This window comes from Argopecten irradians, chromosome 4 (assembly GCF_041381155.1).
Source record: "Argopecten irradians isolate NY chromosome 4, Ai_NY, whole genome shotgun sequence".
Classification (NCBI taxonomy): Eukaryota; Metazoa; Mollusca; class Bivalvia; order Pectinida; family Pectinidae; genus Argopecten; species Argopecten irradians.
This window is the reverse complement of record NC_091137.1, coordinates 2,675,919-2,693,618: the sequence shown is the minus strand read 5'-3', so window position 1 is coordinate 2,693,618 and position 17,700 is coordinate 2,675,919. Positions and strand designations below refer to the sequence as shown.

The 17,700-nt window shown below is 34.2% G+C and overlaps 2 long non-coding RNA genes across 3 annotated transcripts; one reads left to right on the top strand and one right to left on the bottom strand.

Moving 5' to 3' along the window:
- Nucleotides 1-1,425: 1,425 nt before the first annotated feature.
- Nucleotides 1,426-13,316, top strand: LOC138320366 (uncharacterized). 2 transcript variants are annotated; one of them, XR_011208175.1, is made up of 3 exons: nt 1,493-11,521; nt 11,588-11,845; nt 12,322-13,316. It is a non-coding gene; the product is annotated as an uncharacterized lncRNA (long non-coding RNA). The 2 variants fall into 2 exon arrangements; XR_011208174.1 differs by having other exon boundaries at nt 1,426-11,845.
- Nucleotides 13,317-15,456: 2,140 nt separating this feature from the next.
- On the bottom strand, nt 15,457-17,152 carry LOC138320367 (uncharacterized). The gene is made up of 3 exons (XR_011208176.1): nt 17,111-17,152; nt 16,716-16,783; nt 15,457-16,242 (listed from the first exon to the last, which is right to left on the bottom strand). It is a non-coding gene; the product is annotated as an uncharacterized lncRNA (long non-coding RNA).
- Nucleotides 17,153-17,700: the final 548 nt, after the last annotated feature.

The following is a 17,700-nucleotide window of genomic DNA, read 5'->3' as shown; positions in this document are numbered from 1 at the left end:
GTATATGGAACTACATACACTGTACACATGTATATATGGAACTACATACACTGTACACATGTATATAGAACTGCAGACACTGTACACATGTATATGGAACTACATACACTGTACACATGTATATGGAACTATATACACTGTACATATATATATATAGAACTACATATACTGTACACATGTATATAGAACTACATACACTGTACACATGTATATAGAACTACATACACTGTACACATATATATAGAACTACATACATACACTGTACACATGTATATGGAACTACATACACTGTACATGTGTATATGGAACTACATACACTGTACACGTGTATATTAAACAACATACACTGTACATGTGTATATGGAACTACATACACTGTACACGTGTATATTAAACAACATACACAAGTACACATGTATATGGAACTACATACACTGTACACATGTATATAGAACTGCAGACACTGTACACATGTATATGGAACTACATACACTGTACACATGTATATAGAACTACATACACTGTACACATGTATATGGAACTACATACACTGTACACATGTATATAGAACTACATACACTGTACACATGTATATAGAACTACATACACTGTACACATGTATATAGAACTACATACACTGTACACATGTATATGGAACTACATACACTGTACACATGTATATGGAACTACATACACTGTACACATGTATATAGAACTACATACACTGTACACATGTATATAGAACTACATACACTGTACACATGTATATGGAACTACATACACTGTACACATGTATATAGAACTACATACACTGTACACATGTATATGGAACTACATACACTGTACACATGTATATTAAACTACATACACTGTACACATGTATATGGAACTATATACACTGTACACATGTATATATAGAACTACATACACTGTACACATATATATAGAACTATATACACTGTACACATGTATATAGAACTACATACACTGTACACATGTATATAGAACTACATACACTGTACACATGTATATAGAACTACATACACTGTACACATGTATATAGAACTACATACACTGTACACATGTATATAGAACTACATACACTGTACACATGTATATGGAACATACACTGTACACATGTATATTAAACTACATACACTGTACACATGTATATAGAACTACATACACTGTACACATGTATATAGAACTACATACACTGTACACATGTATATTAAACTACATACACTGTACACATGTATATGGAACTACATACACTGTACACATGTATATTAAACTACAAACACTGTACACATGTATATAGAACTACAAACACTGTACACATATATATAGAACTATATACACTGTACACATGTATATTAAACTACATACACTGTACACATGCATATAAAAATAATAATTCCTGTTATATGAAATATTGGAATCAGTTTTCCATTGGTCAACCACAAATGTTTTTACACAATAAATGTTGAGAGCTCAACACTACAATTCAGGCTATACACTAATTTTATAAGATGTTTTTCGCTGGCAGAAATATTATGATACTACTGTGTTTTATCTGTAGGTAAAATTTACATTGTGGGAGGAAGTGATGGGACGCAGTCCCTAAAATCCACCGAAGTGTTTAGTTCGGATAAGGAGATGTGGACAATGGGTCCTGGACTGAGTGTGCCTAGAGCTAATGTTGCCGTGGTGATTTACACCAATCGTGTGTTCGCTGTCGGAGGATTCTCGGGACGGACTTTCCTAGATACCATGGAGTATCTGGACCCAGAAAATAATGAATGGTGCAGCTATCTGTCTGTCCAGGACTCTGGTTTGTCACAGAAATTCTCTGAACGCTTGTGTTCCAAGTCCAGCGTCAAAATCAAGTGCAGTCAAGACAGCGGGCAATCTAATGACAATTCCAACGGCCAATAATTCAGAGACCAAATCTATATACATTCCAGATTGTATGTATATGGATGCAGAAGTTATTTCATACTATTTAGAACATTGAATACCAGACATTAGTGAGAACATTCATTCAGTCATCTTTTGATGAGTCAGCATTATATTGTGACCCCCCCAATCAATTTTTTCTATCGTCATTATTTTCAGTTACTGTCAGAGATTTGTTCTGTGCTGAAAGATGTTTTTTACATGCAGAAATTTCCATGTCAAAACAATCACTTTACAATATGGTGATTTGTAAATAAAAGTTTGATGTACCCAGCCACACATCACATTAGCTTATACAAGATTGTTTGATGTGGTAGACAGTACCTCTGTGGGTCCTTTACATTGTTGTAACATTGTGGTGAGGAGTAGCCACAAACAGGGTAATGAACAGGATAGGATTATATTATCAGTATTTTTGCACCGTTATTCGGTAATATGCAGATTTGTGGAATTGTTATTTGTTTATTTTTACATTTACCCCCATGAATGTGATATGTATTTAAACACTGTGTGTTTCTCAAGTTTCATTATGGTTTTGTGATATTTGATATATCCCCGTGTCCTGTGGCTATTTATCATGATGTGTTATGTAATTTTTGTTGCCAAAGATCTATTGTAGACTTGTGACCGTGGTACACAGGCATTACTCTGTAATGCACTGGCGTAATGGTAATATGCTATATTCCTGGTATAGAGTTGTGTGGTCATGTCAAGATTTGTGTGTCCGTTACATATTAAGGTTCTCAGTTTGGTGGTGGGAATGGTTTTAAAATGTATTATTAAGACATTAATAGCAAAAGCTGATCAATCTTTTTTAGAATTGTACATTTGATTTGTCAAGAAACTGATAGATCACCTAGATAAAGTTTGAAATATCAGAGACTGAGAATTTTGTTACCGTATTCGACCCAATAAGCGCCCAGGGCGCTTAATATTTGATAAAAATGAAAAGGTGCTAATAAGTCAAAATTATTGCAAATTTATACTGTTTTATGTAGTTTTGGTACTTATTTATGCCTGGGCAATTGAAATTGAGGACTCAAAAAGGGGGAGGGGCGCTTATAGGGACATGGGCGCTTATTGGGTCGAATACGGTATATTAATTTTTTTTATCTTTACTTTTTGCTAAAACATATCAAATATAATTCAATCAATTTACGGGGTAGTTTTTAAGGATTTTTTTATCCTAATTTAAAGGGAAAAAAATTAACAAATTCCAACCAAATAAATTGTAATATTCTCCTTTGTAACATTTTCATGATCTACCTCTTAAAAGTATAAAACTAACCCAACCTAAATCTTTTCCCAGATAATTCATTACATGTGATTGATGTCCCACCACCCTTACCGGTACTGTCCATGGTAAATTACAGGGAGGATGACTTACCGGTAATGTCCATGGTAAATAACAGGGATGATAACTTACTGGTAATGTCCATGGTAAATTACAGGGATGATAACTTACCGGTAATGTCCATGGTAAATAACAGGGATGATAACTTACCGGTAATGTCCATGGTAAATAACAGGGATGATAACTTACTGGTAATGTCCATGGTAAATAACAGGGATGATAACTTACTGGTAATGTCCATGGTAAATTACAGGGATGATAACTTACTGGTAATGTCTATGGTAAATAACAGGGATGATAACTTATTGGTAATGTCCATGGTAAATAACAGGGATGATAACTTACTGGTAATATCTATGGTAAATAACAGGGATGATAACTTACCGGTAATGTCCATGGTAAATAACAGGGATGATAACTTACCGGTAATGTCCATGGTAAATAACAGGGATGATAACTTACTGGTAATGTCCATGGTAAATTACAGGGATGATAACTTACTGGTAATGTCCATGGTGAATTACAGGGATGATAACTTACTGGTAATGTCCATGGTAAATTACAGGGATGATAACTTACTGGTAATGTCCATGGTAAATTACAGGGATGATAACTTACCGGTAATGTCCATGGTAAATTACAGGGAGGATAACGTACAGGTTATATCCATGGTAAATTACAGGGATGATAACTTACCGGTAATGTCCATGGTAAATTACAGGGATGATAACTTACTGGTAATGTCCATGGTAAATTACAGGGATGATAACTTACTGGTAATGTCCATGGTAAATTACAGGGATGATAACTTACTGGTAATGTCCATGGTAAATTACAGGGATGATAACTTACCGGTAATGTCCATGGTAAATTACAGGGATGATAACTTACTGGTAATGTCCATGGTAAATTACAGGGATGATAACTTACCGGTAATGTCCATGGTAAATTACAGGGATGATAACTTACTGGTAATGTCCATGGTAAATTACAGGGATGATAACTTACTGGTAATGTCCATGGTAAATTACAGGGATGATAACTTACTGGTAATGTCCATGGTAAATTACAGGGATGATAACTTACTGGTAATGTCCATGGTAAATTACAGGGATGATAACTTACTGGTAATGTCCATGGTAATTACAGGGATGATAACTTACTGGTAATGTCCATGGTAAATTACAGGGATGATAACTTATCGGTAATGTCCATGGTAAATTAAGCCACTGCATGCATGTGTCGATCATTTCTATTTTGATTTTCCATTTATTACCACAACTTTTAAATAAAAGCATTGTTTTTCTTTTGTAGCCTTTTTTGGAATGTTGACCCAATTAGATGTGTATGATTAGACTTCTACCTGTATTAGTTTATATTATTAAGAGGATAGTTTATTATAAGTTTTTTTTTGCTTTTATTACAAGAATCACCTAGCAACTGCACATTAAGACAATATACTGTTAGCTACATTTGTGTTTATTGTGTACACAAAGAAATTGTCCCACTTGATATTCATGGTAATGCATGTAATACTTCAGAAAATGGGAACATGGAATCAATTAAAAAATAAATCCTAAAAAAAAACAAATAACCAAAAATTACAGGGTATTTGAAAATGAGGAGTACAATTTTAAAAAGTGATTTTAAGGTTGAGGTATGGTTCCACCGGTAGTGTTAGATTTGTTAATTAAATCATGTTGTTTGTGTTGAAAATCATTTTTTCTGTGAAGGTCAACACATGCTTCAAAATTGTAACAAATGTGTTTCTGTGTTCAAATGATAAAGAATTTAATTTTGTATTATTTTCATGTAAAATTAGCAATAGAATCATGCAAATGTTGATGCTGATGAAGACTACTTTAAAAGTCTGACCATCATAATTTCTATCAAATGTGATTGAATTGGTAAACAATAACCAGTATAAAATATTTTATGAAGTGATTTATATTTATACAAGGTGAAATGAAATACAGTTGTGTTTTTTTGTTGGTTTTGAATCTATCCAGTTATTTGTCAATTCATTTTCCATATGTAACCTATATATTTCTAGGATTCGGATATATTTACTGAGGTTAACAATCTTCGATATTCTTTATTTGAGTGACATTATGGAAACCCACTATATGGGTTCTAGTTTATAAGAGATGTTTACCAGTTAAGATGTTTACACAAATCTTCAGTCTCTAGACATCTATAGTTTATGAGAGATGTTTACCAGTAAAGATGTTTACACAAATCTTCAGTCTCTAGACATCTATAGTATATGAGAGATGTTTACCAGTAAAGATGTTTACACAAATCTTCAGTCTGTAGACAGCTAGTTTATGAGAGATATTTACCAGTAAAGATGTTTATACAAGTCTTCAGTCTGTAGACATCTATAGTTTGTGTCAGGTGAAATGAATTACATCTCTGAGATAAGTAAAGCTTGTCAGCTGTCAGCATAAAGCTCGCTGAAAGCTGATCAGCCAAAATGTTCCATCTCGGTTGATATGTCTCTATGTACTTCGCCAGATTCAAAATTTGATTTTATTGATTTTTCTCCCATACTAATAAGATAAGAAAGGAATATTTGTTATTTAGAAGAATTCCACTGTTTGTTCCATCAGAAGTGTGTTGAGTACTATTGACAATCTTAGTTACAATACATTTACTGATGACACTACACTATTGTGTTAAAGGACATCCTAGTTAGAACCTTTACCTAAACAGCAATAAACATGTGGTAAAAGCACAGGAGAAAATGTTGTTTTGTCAGATGAGATCAATTATTTATTTAAAACATACTTATTTCTCTACACCAAAAAGTGCTGAAGAAAAGTCTTCTATGATTGTGTATAGTTTCAAAGTAGTCATAGTAATATTTTGGTATTTACAAATTTCCATCACAGAAACTTGATTAACAGATATATGGTGCTTTTCACTAGACTTGTATATCTTTATTGTAGATGAAAATACTCCTCTATATTTGTTATAGTACAATTGCTTCAAATAATCTTCTTTTGTAAAGCAACAAAAAATGTTTAAACCAAAATTATTGTATTGAAAAAGGTCTACACAGTTCATTTCTGCATCTAAATTGAAATTTGGATTTAAACCTATTCAATTTGATTAAGTATTTTTATCACCATTTGCTGTACATATCTGAACTGTAATGTCGTTGTACCCAAATTGATACTGTACCCAAATTGATACTGTACCCAAATTGATACCCTAATTGAGAAAATAACTGAAACATTTGTTTTGTATGTGTTTACTCATTTCTCAGTGGTGCTACCAATGATGCATCATTTATTGATAATTACGCTTCATTTATGAAACTTATTCTGTTATTTTCTCTGAAACATAACTTTGAAATTGATGACTTAGTCTGAAACGTGTTAATCCCTAGAAGTGTGGCTGTGCGACAATTGCTATTTGTACTATAATCGTGTTCTTTCAAAGCGTAAAACCTCCTTAAAGGAAATTTTATTGAATAATGAAATTTAAGATTAAAATACTCAACAGAAATAGAAAAAAATACAGTTGCCTTACATTATTTTTAATTTAACTAAGTGCAAATTGCTCTTTGTATCGTGTAATTTCTCCATCTTGATTTTTACTAAAGCTGTTACTACATTGTACATTCTAGTATCCTGTAATTTTATTGATCCATAATTATGTTTGAAGTATTTTTACATCAAATTTGTTAAGATTTTCATTAAAAATAATTGATAGTGTTCTTATGACATGTACACCATATTGGAACAATATAGGTTTAGGTGAATGCCACAGAAAACTAAATTTAACTTATTGAAATATCACATTACGTGGTCTCAGGGAGGTACTGAATTAGCGCAGGTACAGTTGTGAAAACACATGTACAATTTTTAAAAGTAAAATGTAAGCTGTATTCAGTTTAACTTAGTATAATAAGCGCAACTATACACCTCTTTTTAGGTCACCTGAGACGAAGTCTCAAGTGACCTATTCTAATCGCCTTTTGTCCGTCGTCGTGCGTCGTGCGTCGTCCGTCGTATGTCCGTAAACAATTTACATTTTCGACTTCTTCTCCAAAACTGCTGAAGCAATTTCAATGAAATTTTGCACAAACCTTCTAAGGCATAAGGCCAATCAAAATTGTGAATAATATGGTCCCCACCCCCCAGGGGGCTGTGGGAGGGGCTAAAAGGGGTAAAATTGAGTAAAATTTCAAAAATCTTCTTCTCTACTCACAGATGTGGTAGAATCAAATACTCTTCATAGATAGAAAGGTCTTAAGGTCCTTTACAAAAATTGTGAATTATATGACCCTGGGGTCTCTAGTTTCCCCCTGGGGAGGGGGTTAAGTTTACTATACTTTATATTGAGAAAACACATTTTTGCACATTATTTGGTCATTTGTAATAGGAAATGAGTCAAATGTCAGAATTATCAGTATGAGATGGCCATTTAATCCTATTAACAAATTTTCTATGACTGACCCCCAGGGGCCTTAGGGGCGGGGTCAAAAGGGGTCAAATAGGCTAAAACTTCAAAAATCTTCTTCTGAAATTCTGGAAATGGTAGAATCAAATACTTTTCATAAATAGAAAGGTCTTAAGGTCCTTTACAAAAATTGTGAATTATATGACCCTGGGGTCTCACGTTTCCCCCTGGGGAGGGAGTCAAGTTTACTATAGTTTATATTGGGAAAACACATTTATGAGCATTTTTTGCTCAATTTTCATTGGAAACGAGTCAAACTTGGTTAGAATTATTAGCCTGAGATAGCATTTTAATATCATATCCACATTGGTTCTGGCCGACCCCCTGGGGGCAGAGGGGCGGGGCTAAAAAAGGGTCAAATAGGCTAAAACTTCAAAAATCTTCTCCTGAAATTCTGGAAATGGTAGAAACAAATACTTTTCATAAATAGAAAGATCTTAAGGTCCTTTACAAAAATTGTGAATTATATGACCCTGGGGTCTCACATTTCCCCCTGGGGAGGGGGTCAAGTTTACTACGGTATAGTTTATATAGGGAAAACACATTTATGAGCATTTTTTGCTCAATTTTCATTGGAAACAAGTCAAACTTGGTTAGAATTATTAGCCTGAGATAGCATTTTAATATCATATCCATATTGGTCCAGGCCGACCCCCTGGGGGCAGAGGGGCGGGGCCAAAAAAGGTCAAATAGGCTAAAACTTCAAAAATATTCTTTTAAAATTCTGGAAATGGTATAATCAAATACACTTTATAGATGAAAAGGTCTTAAAGTTTGTTTATAAAAATTGTAAATTATATGACCCTGGGATCTCCTGTTTTCCCTTGGGGAGGGGGTCAAGTTTACTATAGTTTATATAGGAAAAACACATATTAAGGTGCATTTTTTGCTCAATTTTCATAGGAAATGAGTCAAACTTGGTTAGAATTATTAGCCTGAGATAGCATTTTAATATCATATCCACATTGGTCCTGGCCGACCCCCTGGGGGCAGAGGGGCGGGGCTAAAAAAGGGTCAAATATGCTAAAACTTCAAAAATCTTCTAAAATTCTGGATATAGTAGAATCAAATAATTATAGATGGAAAGGTCTTCAGGTGTTTTATAAAAACTGTGAATTATATGACCTTGGGGTCTCACGTTACCCCCTGGGGAGGGGTCAAGTTTACTTTATTTTATATAGGAAAAACATATTTGTGAACATTATTTGCCCAATTTTCGTAGGAAATTAGTCAAACTTGATTAGAATTATTAGCCTAAGATATAGCATTTTAACATCCATATCCGTCCTCGATAGGGCTGTGGATTGTCTAACATGTGGCGATCCGATCCGATCCACGATTCAGGGTTGACGATTCACAGATCGGACCACGAATCACCAGTTAGATAGAAGCAAAAGATTCAATTGAAGTAAAACTGTTTTTATTGATAAATCAATACTGCTCTTATATTGATAAATGTTTGATTGATAACAAAACCATTTTTAGCAGTTTTACATTCCTTATCATTAAGCAATATATAGAGTTACAGGGGAAGTACAGCAGGATTCAGTCACTGCAACAGTAAAAAAAATCAAATCATTTGAATTTTGAAATGACGTCATCTCAAAAATACTACTGCACATCAATTATGGCATGAATCAATAGTCAAACCATCTGTGAACTGGTCACTGTATATAAATTATCATGGTAAGGCATAAATCACCATATCAAAACATTTTCACTGTTACTTTTTTTTGGTCGAATACAGAAAAAACATTGAGATGAAGAAAAAAAAATGTTTAAATCTGTAAGAGTAGTTACAATATAATTTGGTTTTAGGCCTATAGTTTTTATTTTCAATCAGGTTATTTATGATTTTGACTCATAATTAGCCTAGTTACTTTCGTTTTTGACATGGGGTTCACATCTACAGTACTCAGTAGCCTAATATAATATATTCGTATTTTTACATATTTCCGACCCGTAATGAAAACAAAATCAATTATAATCTTTTACATCTCTAGAATTCAATAATTATGTTTTATCATTATTATTATTAAGGATTATAATCTTTTACATCTCTAGAAATCAACAAAATTGCATCGAAGCGTGGATACGAAAATAACATGTTGCTAGCTTTACTTCACGCAGCTCTTGTGTACTTCCGGTCTACTTCAAAGTGAAAACATCGATGATATTCAGATTTTATTGTACATTCCTTCACATTTTTGAGCTATGACAGCATTAAAGAAGGTATTGTTTTTCGCTTTTGAAAGATCGCGATCCACAAATATCAGGAGTAACGAATATTCGTATCCGATCTTTCTCAATAATTCGTGAATACTTGAGTACTCGGATACTCGTTACAGCCCTAGTCCTCGATGACCCCCTGGGGGACCAGAGGGGCAGGACCAAACAGGGTCAAATTGATTAAAAATTTCAAAAAATACCTCTAAGTTCACAGGTTTGATGGAAGCAAATACTCTTCATAATCTAAAAAGGTCAAATTTATAAATCACTGACCAACTTCAAGGCCCAGCAATAGAGCATATAGTGTTTTTATGTCTTTAATTTGTTTTCTTATTTGTTTCATTATATATTCTAACTCAGGTGACCGTTAAGGCCCATGGGCCTCTTGTAATAATAATAAAATCACAAAAATCCATATATATTGATTTTTCTTACTTATATACATTTTTTCTTGCTGAGTATCAATTTGGGTACATATCATGTAACAAAACTAGAAATTTCAACACATGCTATTAATCAGTCTAACAGTAAAATAAGTACTGTAATAACAAAAACAAAGCATCAAATAAAGTTTGTATGCTCTTCTTCAAAACAAGACAGAAAAAAATGTAACACATCAAGCAACAAATGTCATATAAGAGAAATCTGCATGTATTTGTCTCAATTTGATTAAGTATTTTTATCACCATTTATTGTACATATCTGTACTGTAGTACATGGAATAGAGCACAATGTACAGATTGAATTTCTAATTGATATCTCTCTAGTTTGTCATTCAGAAACCATACACAAAATGATTATATTCAATTAAAGTAAGCTATTAGTCAGTTTATAGAGCTATTCAATAAACAGTTATTTCATCATATTACAGAGCTAGCTGCCCTTGCGAGTAGGTATCTATTGTGACAGTATGTATCAATTGTGACAGTAGGTATCTATAGTGACAGTAGGTATCTAGTGTGACAGTTTGTATCAACTGTGACAGTAGGTATCTATTGTGACAGATTGTATCAGTAGGTATCTAGTGTGACAGTAGGTATCTATTGTGACAGATTGTATCAGTAGGTATCTATTGTGACAGTAGGTATCTATTGTGACAGTTTGTATCAGTAGGTATCTATTGTGACAGTAGATATCATTGTGACAGTAGGTATCTATAGTGACAGTAGGTATCTATTGTGACAGTAGGACAGTTGGTATCTATTGTGACAGTTGGTATCTATTGTGACAGATTGTATCAGTAGGTATCTATTGTGACGGTAGGTATCTAGTGTGACAGTTGGTATCTATTGTGACAGTAGTTATCTATTGTGACAGTAGGTATCTATTGTGACAGTAGGACAATTGGTATCTATTGTGACAGATTGTATCAGTAGGTATATATTGTGACAGTAGGTATCTATAGTGACAGTTGGTATCTATTGTGACAGTAGGTATCTATTGTGACAGTTGTATTAGTAGGTATCTATTGTGACAGTAGGTATCTATTGTGACAGATTGTATCAGTAGGTATCTATTGTGACAGTAGGTATCTATTGTGACAGTAGGTATCTATTGTGACAGTAGTATCAGTAGGTATCTATTGTGACAGATTGTATCAGTATGTATCTATTGTGACAGTAGGTATCTATTGTGACAGTTGGTATCTATTGTGACAGTAGGTATCTATAGTGACAGTAGGTATCTATTGTGACAGTTGGTATCTATTGTGACAGTAGGTATCTATTGTGACAGATTGTATCAGTAGGTATCTATTGTGACAGATTGTATCAGTAGGTATCTATTGTGACAGTAGGTATCTATTGTGACAGTTGGTATCTATTGTGACAGTAGGTATCTATTGTGACAGTAGGTATCTATAGTGACAGTAGGTATCTATTGTGACAGTAGGTATCTATTGTGACAGATTGTATCAGTAGGTATCTATTGTGACAGTAGGTATTTATTGTGACAGTAGGTATCTATTGTGACAGTAGGTATCTATAGTGACAGTAGGTATCTATTGTGACAGTAGGTATCTATAGTGACAGTAGGCATCTATTGTGACAGTAGGTATCTATTGTGACAGTAGGTATCTATTGTGACAGTAGGTATCTATAGTGACAGTAGGTATCTATTGTGACAGTAGGTATCTATTGTGACAGTAGGTATCTATAGTGACAGTAGGTATCTATTGTGACAGTAGGTATCTATTGTGACAGTAGGTATCTATAGTGACAGTAGGTATCTAGTGTGACTGTAGGTATCTATTGTGACAGTAGGTATCTATGGTGACAGTAGGTATCTATTGTGACAGATTGTATCAGTAGGTATCTATTGTGACAGTTTGTATTAGTAGGTATCTATTGTATCAGTAGGTATCTATTGTGACAGATTGTATCAGTAGGTATCTATTGTGACAGTAGGTATCTATTGTGACAGTAGGTATCTATTGTGACAGTAGGTATCTATTGTGACAGTAGGTATCTATTGTGACAGATTGTATCAGTAGGTATCTATTGTGACAGTTTGTATCAGTAGGTATCTATTGTGACAGATTGTATCAGTAGGTATCTATTGTATCAGTAGGTATCTATTGTGACAGATTGTATCAGTAGGTATCTATTGTATCAGTAGGTATCTATTGTGACAGATTGTATCAGTAGGTATCTATTGTGACAGTAGGTATCTATTGTGACAGTAGATATCATTGTGACAGTAGGTATCTATAGTGACAGTAGGTATCTAGTGTGACAGTAGGACAGTTGGTATCTATTGTGACAGTTGGTATCTATTGTGACAGTAGGAATCTATTGTGACAGTAGGTGCTCTTGAAAACTTGTGAGGTCACAATCAATACCTACCTTCAAGGTCATGCAGTTCACTGTAACATACAGAGTAGTGTCATAGGTAAAATAAGGGGGAAATATATGAAAGAAGTCTTATACGTAAATCATGAATGTAAGAAAATTTGTTTTTGGCAGCTTTGTCATTACGAGTGACCATATGGTATAATGTGTTTGCTGTCAGCAGGTTAAAACTGCGACTGTAGGGGTTGATCTTCCTACCTATCCCTAAGGAAATCTGTTAGAGTATGTTACACCTACTGTAGGGGTTGATCTTCCTACCTATCCCTAAGAAGATCTGTTAGAGTATGTTACACCTACTGTAGGGGTTGATCTTCCTACCTATCCCTAAGAATATCTGTTAGAGTATGTTACACTTAGTGTTTGTTTGGTGGTATACTCTAATGTGTTAACCTTATAGCACCCGCTCATGTAACATGCGTTGTCCAAATATTAAATAATCCTTCATGGATACTCAACTTGTGTTTTTATTATGTCAATCAAGGATTTATAAGCGAGAAGGATTTGTGACTGTCTCTTTACACTACTAAACACCACACAAGACGCCTGTGTCTTATAAAGTCAAACGAAACACCAATGTAAAGTTTATTAAATTTTACGTTTATTACTTGCTTAAGGGACAGAAAATTTAGAAAATATGTCTTAAATTTTCGTTTAAAAGTACGACAGCTCATGAAATGACGGCCCACTTCAGAAAGTAAGACGGTAACCCTCGCACCCGCAAGCTACATCAAAGGCTGCGCCCGCAGATATCAAAGGAAAACGGTCGTCGCCCAACGTCACGGTCAAGTGCACAAACACAAAAGCTCCTACGTTGTACTCCCCCAAAACCCAGTGTGACTTATCCTTCTCATATACGTCCTCGTGTCATTCGACACCCAATAATCAGATTGACCTGTATAGCTATTGTGTTTTGTCCGTCAACATGCTACACTGCCTGCCATTCATCAGATAGATAGAACATGGGTTTTACTCATTGGATAATTTACAACTTGCTTTGAATGATAATGAGATGGACACTACTAGGTATTGGTCATTTTAGGGATAGTCCTGAAATTATAGATAGCTGATACAAAAGTAAAACACATCTAACTTCTCCTTACCCACTATTATCATTTAGCAGGAAAATGTTCAGGATAGATGCCCATAGTGTTTGATCCCAGTATGATATAGTGCCATTGTTTCGTTAAACCTTAATTCCTAAGATATACTGGTACATGTAGCTACCATGTTAGAATTATTCAGCAGTAACTTCCACTATATGGTTGTGACACTTTGTGAACTAGATGCAATATCAATAATGCATTGACATCAATAATAAATATAGATGATTTCATTAACTTCCTATAAAAAGCAAAACTAATAACGAAATGTTTTAATGTTATTGTGCACAACTACTCTAGAAAAAAAGAAATCTGCCCCAAACATTACAGTAATGAGTAACAAGTCAGTGGCGTAGCTACCATTGACGCAAAAACGCAACTGCGTTGACATCAATCAATTTTCAAAAAAAAAAATCGAAGTCATAACTGCACGTAACCGACACTAACATTTTACATTTTAATTTGTTATCGGAATCTACTTTTTCCGGAAAATTATGTTTCCGTTCCGTTTCCAGGGTTTACAAGTATAACTTACTCGCTAAAAGTTGGTGCAAGGACGTAATATGAGACTTATAAATCCTTGGTTGGTGAGAGGTCGTGTCAGAAAATTGACGTTTTTAAGCAAGACTTAAGCTCCAAATTTCTAACCCGCCTACCTTTAACGGTTATAAAAACACATTTCTAGTATATCGTCATAAAAACGGTTAGCACCGTTGGAAAAAGCGATAATTTTCCTTTCGAAATCAGCCTACACATCTATTCAAAGTAACGTCACTAAGACGATATCAGCCCCATTATTACAAACATCTTGAACGGCAGCTAAGTAATATTCACGGTGGCCGATCCGGATACAATATGCATGAGCTAGGCCTATGCTTCAATTTCATTGGCTGGCTATATAAAAGCTCTCTTCTCGGGACGCATCGTAGTTTATCTGTGGCGTCAGCTACGCAGCAGAGACACATCGAAAAAGAGAAGATTGCAGCATAGGCCTAGCTCATGCATATTTTATCCGGATCGGCCACCGTGAATATTAATAAGCTGCCTTCAAGGTGTTTGGCCTTAGGGCCCTAAAACCTGCGAGCATGGGTTCTGCCTCTGTTACATATTGACATTTCCGATGAGCAAATAAACAGGAGGTGAACACATAAAGAGTACATTTGTATTCAATTGCCATTTAGTCCCCTTTGTGCATTCAATTGAACTTTTAAAGGGACAATTCACTCAGGCTAATTCCTTTACATAACCAAGAAGCAAAATATGGCATAAATGTATTGTTCTACATTTCTTATGAAACATATAACGTAAAACATTGACAAATTCCACGACATTGTTAAGTATTTTAATTAATATCGTTGAAATAACAAATCGTTGATGAATGCGATTAAGCAGGTACAATATGGACGCTGTACCCATACCCGAGCCAAAGTCATGCACGTTAAACAAATGAACTACATAACCACTGAGGAGGTGATTAAATGATTTGTAAGCAAGACAATTCACCTGATAAGGTAAAGACACTACTGTCAAACCGATTTGAGCAGTTCTAGATAAAATTGCATTACTCGACGAGCAAGGGTCAGGGTTCGGCATACAAGAAGTTTGACCACAATGTGTAATGGCGGACAGCGAGCGAGTTTGAACATCTACATACATGTCACAACCATGGGCTTTTCAGGCATATCACAGTAAAACCAACTGATCTAATTTCCATTAGAACTGTTTTTTTTCCATATATAATGTTCTCTTAGACTGAATTGTCCCTTTAACTATGCGTGTTCAGGTGTACAAATGATCCAATGAGAGTATCAGTACTTACATGCATAAAGAAATTGACTTCCGTTAAAACCCGTTAAAGTTATCAAAATTGCTCTAGGTAACTTTCAATCTGCAATATGAATTAATCCTTTTTCAATGTTATTTTTTCGAAAAATTGCCTGGTAAAGAATGCTTTAAAATCATAAAAAATACACCGTAAAATTCATCTCAGTCATTCTAAATCGTATTTTTTTTTCAGCCCTCCCTCTCCCCCCAAATACCAAAAATTCTTGCGCCTTCGGCGCTCGGACTACAATTTGCGTGCACCATCGAACAAAGACAAGACCACATCAAAAAGTTTATAGCGTATAAATGTTGCTGGGTTGGGTTAGGCCCAGATGATATAGATGATATGTTGTTAGAAAATGATGACACAACCATCTTCTACGTCATGATGTTTTATTGTCTCTATACATGCGTAATCGAAGAAGCGTATAAACGTATAAACGTAGAAGCGTAGAGTCTGTAACAAGATAAAACAAGACTCAGTAAGTACAAATTTCAATAATACATAGTAACATAACATTCATATTAATCATACATACATACAAGATCCCTGTGTAGCCTACAGTATATCAACATCAGATTCACAATATATATTTAAATATCAGAGTTAATCTATTTATAAACTCCAGAACAACTATTATAAATTAGACTTTATACTAATAGATATAGCTTCTACTATCTATAATAAATACAAGGGGAGACAATCTGTTCCCTCTATGATCTAAAATCAGGGGAGACAATCTGTCTCCTCTATACCATATGATATCAGGGGGAGACAATTCGCCCCTTTTCTACTATACAGTAAATTACTCTAGTCTAAGGGGAGATAATCTACCCACTTAGACATTACAACATATAACACTATCAATGCATTACTTACATCATATTCTAATACAAATACAAAGATATACACATTATATAAATACACACCTGGCTATGGGCCGACTCAATTAGGCTTCGATCTTTGTTACATTGTTTAAATCTTTCGACCCAGGGTCCTATACATGAATAAAATATATAATATCACAAAACTAATAAAATATCTCCATATAAAATACGATCTTCCATCTCTATAACAGTTATAATAGAGATCAATATATACATATCACTTTATATCAAATTGTCTATATAAATAGACAATTACTCTTAAATTCAAATACATACTTATGCTTTTACACTTTCAAGTCAATTCAACTTATTCAAAAATATAGTTTAACACATTCTGATAATTTTACCAAAATAAGGCAAATAAATATAAATAGTTTACTTTATGAACATTGCACAGGATATACAATATTAGTAAGAAATAGAAAAAGGAGACTTACAGAAGTAGAAGAAATTCCTCCTAGACAAATCCAAATTTCAACGAAATTCCTCCTAGACAAATCCAAATTTCAACTAAATATCTGGGAGACCAGAACACAACTGTTCTCATGAAACTCTCTCTGTGAAACTGCCCACAGACAAAGGAAAGTTCTCCAAAGATAGAATTTTGGAGGGAAAGTTTGACCAATAAAAACACACATTATTATATCTATAAACCAATAAAATCAATAAAAACAATCAGCTGACCAGCCAGGTAAGTCACCTGACTGGTACCTATACCCACACCAAAGAATGTGCTCATCCATCCATGCTCTCTCTCATTCCATGTAATATACAGGTATACAGGTAAACAAGACAGTGACATATAGACAGTACTGGGACAACACATACATGTAGTGCAGGGGTGCAGCTTAACTTATTACTATACATCAATACACTAATACTCATTAAATTAACTAATTAGTTACTTAATTAATTACATAATTAATTACCCTGCCACATAAAAATAAAAGTAACGGACAGAAAACATCGGAGACAGAGATGGAAGTTGATAACAAGATTGATCCACAGCCAACATCGAATTCTGTCA